Source organism: Limulus polyphemus, unplaced genomic scaffold, assembly GCF_000517525.1.
Source record: "Limulus polyphemus unplaced genomic scaffold, Limulus_polyphemus-2.1.2 Scaffold495, whole genome shotgun sequence".
NCBI lineage: Eukaryota > Metazoa > Arthropoda > Merostomata > Xiphosura > Limulidae > Limulus > Limulus polyphemus.
In genome coordinates this window covers 147,501-153,918 of record NW_013666105.1, presented here as the reverse complement: position 1 = coordinate 153,918, position 6,418 = coordinate 147,501, and the positions used below count along the sequence as shown (strand labels likewise).

Below are 6,418 nucleotides of genomic sequence, written 5' to 3'. Positions count from 1 at the left end.
ACGTGACTGGTGTGGCGCCACCTATTTTCTAGAACTATCCTGTACCTTGGCGAATGCTTTAGGATTTACTAGATATAGGGTAGTCTGGTATATAAAAGAGGGTGACAACGTGACGGGACAATAATGTGTGTGTAGACAGTGAGTGATTGAACTGCAGTCAGAGAGAGACGTATTGTTGAAGTTAACGTTCGTTCATATAGCGTTTGGAACAAACGGAGACGTAACAGTATGAAATTCATGAATTGAACTTTGTTTACAAAGATGTATTTATGTTTCATTGTTTCTAAACTTAGGTTCTCGTCGATGGTTCTGGTAGAAGTACGTAAAACTGGTAAAAAAAAAACAACAAGATTTTAAACATGGAATACAATTCTCTACAGCTTCCAAGTTCAAGAGTGCATGGAGCGCCGGTGACTGACTCGTTGTTTATATTTCAAGAATAAACACCAACTATGTTCAGAAAATATATAAAGATTATTAAAATTCATCAAACTTCAATAAGCATATGATCATTATGATTATAAAGTGGACAAAACCAAATAATATAAAATTACGTTTAGACTTAGTCTATTTGTTTTACTTATTATATAAATATCGTTTTTTTTAGTGAAGGAATTATCTTTAACATATTCATAACAGTATATTCTCACTATACCAAAAAATATTGTATAGTGTAAATATAATTTACAGAAATACTGAATAATGTAATCATAATACCCAAAAATGTGAAATACCGAAAATACACTTTGCAAAATAGTGGAAGGTGTAAAAGTACAGTAAAATATGTTAAGTCATTATGTTGCTACACACAATATTCGGCCTGGCATGGCCTAGTGGTTAGGGCGCTCGATTCGCAGGTTCGAATCCCCATCACCTCACATGCTTCCCATTTTAGCCGTGGGGTCGTTATAATGTAATAATTAATCCCACTATATTTTGGTAAAATAGTAGCCCAAGAGATGGCGGTGGGGGGGGGGGTGACTAGCAGCTTTCCCTCTTGTCTATCACTGCTAAATTAGAAACGGCTAGCGCAGATAGTCCTCATGTAGCTTTGCGCGAAATTCAAAACAAACCAAAACACACTATGTTCATAAATAATGAATAGTTTAATCGTACTATAGACATAAAACACTTTCCTTTGCTTTTACTTTAATCTTGTATTATAATGCTCAACAGATTCTTGATTATATTTCATAAAAGAATTACAAGCAAGTTTGGTGTAAGTTCATAGCCCCCTGTAGTAAGTTTTACCATGGTGACCGTTTCGTTCTAATATCTTCAGGTAAAAAAGTGATCAAGTAAAATAGCCTCTATTGCTAAAGTATTTTTCTGCCTATTTAAATATTTTATTATATCAGCCACCTTGTTACATACTGTTGTCGCAATATAGAAAATCGTGACGTAGTCACAATTCACTTCATAGAAAGTCGGTACAGAGTTGTCGAACTTGTGTAGAAAAACTGGCTGCTATTACAGTCGCTTCTGCAAACATAAAACGTTACCAGTATACCCCTCCCCCCAAACACACACCCTTAGGCCGTATGGAACTTAAAGATGGACGACGATCTACTTTTGTGCTCCGCCTCCGATTGAAAACAGACGAAGTTTATAGAAGATTAAACGGTATGTACAATTTAGTTATCTAGATTATCCTGAATGAAGTATAGCCATTTTATGTAGAATATGTTCAGATATAAGAAACATGTTACAGAAAAAATAAATTATTACTTATGTACATTAAAAGAAACATCTTCATTTAATGGTGTTGGAATGTTTGTTGTTAATTGTGTGATTGTTGGTATTCTGTATTTTAAACATGTACACATAACTTTCGTCTTTCTTATCCTGCTCTCCGGAAATGTGTACGAGCAAATTTCGTATTTATTTCTTTGTTGTTGTTGTGTCTTCTGTTCTAGTACTATTGAGTGCTTATTTTCGTCCAAACTAACTACAGACGGTTAACAGTATTTATGTGAGGGAAATAATAGAGCAATTCGTTCTTCTCGTTCCTTGATACGGTAGTTGGAAGCAATCACCAGCGGAGAGAAACAAAATGTATAAATAAGAACATTCGCCTTCACGCTAGGTGGCTCGCTCAGCCGCGACGTTAAGCCTAGTTTATTTTTCATTATACACATTGACACTTCCATAAGTTACAGTCTATTGTTTTGAATTAAACCACATTCTATTGTTGCGAAGTAAGGTGTCGTCAGTCTTGCGAGGACTGAATGCTGACAATTAACCTTGCTAAATATTTGTTACTTGAACAATACAATAACGTTACTGCCCTTCATTATTTACAAATTGCTAATGCATCTGCGCTATCATCTATATTCTCAGCTCTATTTCTTATATCTCTAGTTTGATTTAGTTTGTCGGTGTTACAAACCAGAAACAAATATATATATATATATATATATATATATACAACAACGAAAATTTAGCTGTGTGGAATCTGTTATCTTACTTCATATATTGTTTTAACCATAATCGAATTTCGAGTAAAAAATTAGTAACTCAATGTTTCAAACACTTATAAATTTTTTCGACCTGCTGTGGAATATTTATGCAATAATAGATGAGTAAGGGAGTTTATTTTTATTATACTTTTATCCAGCAGTATGGGGATGGTTGCACACATCCTAAAACTTAGAAATTGTAATTAATTAATAGTTATCGCAACTGTTCAGACACCGTGTGCTGACTGGCTGCCTCATGGGAGGGGAGGGATATAGATCATGACATCATAGTGCCACGTACCAGAGAGCGCTGCTGACTTCGGGAAGGATGGCATAATATATCCACGAAGTGACACTAGAGGGCGCTGCTGTCTTAGGAAGGTGTGACATCATAGTTCGATACCAGAGAACTTGTTACTATAGGTGGATGCTATTACCTAGATTCTATAAGCGACGGTGTTACTAAGGTTCTATGAATGGATGGTGTTACTAAGGTTGGATAGGCTACAGTGCTACTAAGGTTCTATAGGCGGATGGTCTTAGTAGGTGTATTGTGTTTATAAAGACAGTTGATGTTTCTATAAGCAGATAGTGTTTGTTATATTTCCATAGAACTGTATACAGGTTTCAACACGTCTCAATATATGTTTATAGTTTGCATTTATATATTACATATATTTTACAAAGGAAGTGTGTTACTAGATGGACTGTGTTACTAAAGTTCTATAGGCAGATGGCCTAACTAAGGATAGTGTTTCTAAAGGCGGATAATTCAATAGGATGATGAGCTTTTAGTATGATGTCTCAACATGTGATTACATCTTCATCATTGTAGTCTAGATTTAATTATAAGTCCTAAAAGGTTAACAGTAAATGAGTTCTTCACAAAATATTTCCTTTTATACATATCGACAGTTACTTTATAGTTTTCACTTACATATTATATATGTTTTACAAAGGCTGACAGTGCTTCTAAGGGTGGAGGATATTATTATTAGAAGGTCTTAATAAGGATAAATTTTTTTTAGGCAGACGATGTAAATAATGGCAGTTTTTCTATAATTCCGTGGGATTTTAACACATCTGCGGTTTCACTTTTATAAGTAAAACCTTTATTTCAACAAGACAACTATTATAACACTGTTGCACACTTTCTTGATCTTTTAATATATACTTCTTAGAGGCTTCGACAAAAAAAGTATAGGATGGGCTTATTTATTCGCACTCCTTAATTCAGCTGTAAGTTTGAAAGTTTATAACATTAAATTTAAACATTAATTTCAGAAATTAAGAAACTACCACTGTCACATGTTACCATAAGGCATCAATTTTAAGTATTTAGTAACCTAGAAAATGTAGCCGCAACTAAGAGAAGTCGGTAATGGTGCATTAATGCTTGCTTCGCCCACTTTTACAGATTTTTGGTCTAACTTAGCGTTAGCCTAAACTAAAGACTACTGGGTTATCTTTGTTGTTTTTTTTTGGTTGTTGAAATTGTTTGTAAGTAATTTTCTGGGAATAATACAAGACTCACCTTCAGAGGTAAAATCATTATCTTTTCAGATTATCACACCCGTGCGATGAAAACAGAAACATTGTATTATATGCCTATAAAAAAAAACTACCTATTTCGTAAGTAAATAAAAATGGACTTTTGTCTGGTGTCATCCTAGATAGCTCAGCGGTAAGTTTGGGGTCTTATAACGCTAAAAATCGGGTTTCGATACTTGCGGTGAGTAGACCACAGAAGTCATTGTGTAGCTTTCTGCTTAACAATAAACAAACAAATTATCTGATGTCGCTATTGCCATTCTTCTAGCATATATAAATCCAGTATTTAAAATAGCTTTATTACAAAATGCTTTGTATATGCGGCATTGATTCAAATTATTGCAGCAATACTGCAACCAGTTAGCTTCTCCAAACTCTTACAAGACTAATCCGTATCCAGATTTTCTGTCCTCCTTCATACAAAATAAGCAGAAACTGAACACATGATATTATTACGACAGCGGAAATCGGATGACGCTGGGAGCATGCGCGCTGGAGTTTCTCGAATTATCGAGGAACCCCGCGAATGTCCGAGTGCATTCGAGACGCCCTCTTTATAGTATATAAACCTAGCGAGAAAACCAGCGTGATGGTTTGTTTGTTTGTTTGTTTTTTAATTTCGTGCAAAGCTACAAGAGGGCTATCTGCGCTAGCCGTTCCTAATTTAGCAGCGTAAGACTAGAGGGAAAGCAGCTAGTCATCACCACCCATCGCAAACTCTTGGGCTACTCTTTCACCAATGAATAGTAGGATTGACCGTTACATTATAGCGCCCCCACGGCTGAAAGGGCGAGAATCTTTGGTGGGACGGAGATTCGATCCCGCGACCCGCAGATTGCGAGTCGAGTGCCCTAACCACCTGGCCATGCCGGGCCCAGCGTGATGGAAGAAATATAGATAGATCGAAGAGATAGATGTCGAAAAGATAGATTGAAGAGATAGATAATTGAGTCACAGTGGGCACCGTGAGTAAGTGTGTGAATCACTGTGATTTATAGCATGTGTTATAAAAGATTTTAAGTTTAAAGTGACTATGGAAATTCTTTGTATTACTAAAAGTGTGTATCGAGAAAGAATAAACTAATTTAATCAAGAAAGGACTTATATCGCTGAAGTTCCTTGGAAAGAATTTATACCGGAAATTAACAAAAGAAGCAGATACGCAACAATATTGTTGTTGTAAAGTTTACTCGTATTTCTTTTTGTGTTGTGTCCTACAAAGACTTAGTTTTCCCAAAACTGGCTGAGGCTATCAATATGAAGTATAATATTGTTACGTCTCCATTTCTTAATTAACTTCCCGTAACTTCGTTCCGACGAAACTTTAGCGACACAAGTCCTTACTTAATAAAACTGGTTTATTATTTCCGAATATAACTTTACGATACACTTGTTTTCAACAATCGCGCTAAAATCTAGAGGCTCAAAGACTATATTTAATAATAAAGGTTTTGATAGAATGAGAAAACTTAAATATAAGCTAATTAATTAGTGGTGCTAGATTACAGTTCCTAGATTAAGTCGCTAGTACATATAGATCTAACATTAATGTTAGACCTGTTATTTCCATCTTTTTAGTATTAGGTTTGGATCTTGATGTAATAATAATTACAGAAATTTAGCTTCATGCATCTAAACTAGGCCTTAGATTTGGGTGCATAGATTGAAAGCACCTTGTATTGAATCTACCCAGATCTAGATATAACCCTGCCTCATCAATTCTAGTGTTGCGTCAGCGAGTCACATGACTGGTGTGACGCCACGTTTCTAGAACTATCCTGTACTTTGGCGAATGCTCTAGTATTTACTAGATATAGGGTAGACTGGTATATAAAGGAGGGTGATAACGTGACGGGAGATTAATGTAATGTGTGTGTAGACAGTGAGTAATTGATCTGCAGTCAGAAGTATTATTGAGCACGTTCGTTGTTATAGCGTTTGTTTCGCGCGATTGTTGAAGTTGAGTGTATCGGTAAAGTTATATTCGGAAAGAATAAACCAGTTTTATTAAGTAAAGAACTTGTGTCGCTAAAGTTTCGTCGGAACGAAGTTACGGAAAGTTAATTCTTATATTATGTTATGGAGAAGAGTGTAATCACAATATGTGTAATTTTCATTCGAGCAATTTCAGACTTGTCACCTGTAGTATTCGTGTAGTTAAACCTATCGAGTTTTTAAATGTGATTTAGAAACTGCCAGTAATTTATATGGTGCTCATAAGCATGATTTACCAGCATATACACTCATCTGCGTTGATTTTCTTACTGTTGTGTCACATTAACTAACATGAGTATGGGTGGTCTAAATAATGACAGTTAAAGTGAAATCAGGTCCAGATGTGCCTAACTAGTCCTGAGTTGCAACTATAATTGTATAATTTAAATATAATTTGTGGTTAGGAACTTTAT

The 6,418-nt window shown here is 35.2% G+C and overlaps 1 protein-coding gene across 2 annotated transcripts in view; it reads left to right on the top strand.

Annotated features, from left to right (window-relative positions):
* The first annotated feature begins 1,554 nt into the window (after positions 1-1,554).
* The window catches only part of LOC106458636 (proteasome subunit beta type-6-like), a 23,629-nt gene continuing 18,765 nt past the window's right edge, over positions 1,555-6,418 (top strand). Inside the window, exon 1 of one of the 2 annotated variants that reach the window (XM_013918161.2) lies at positions 1,555-1,623. The gene's annotated coding sequence lies outside the window, so the exon portion shown is untranslated. The remainder of the gene's footprint in view (positions 1,624-6,418) is intronic. The other variant, XM_022384899.1, reaches the window with a different exon arrangement.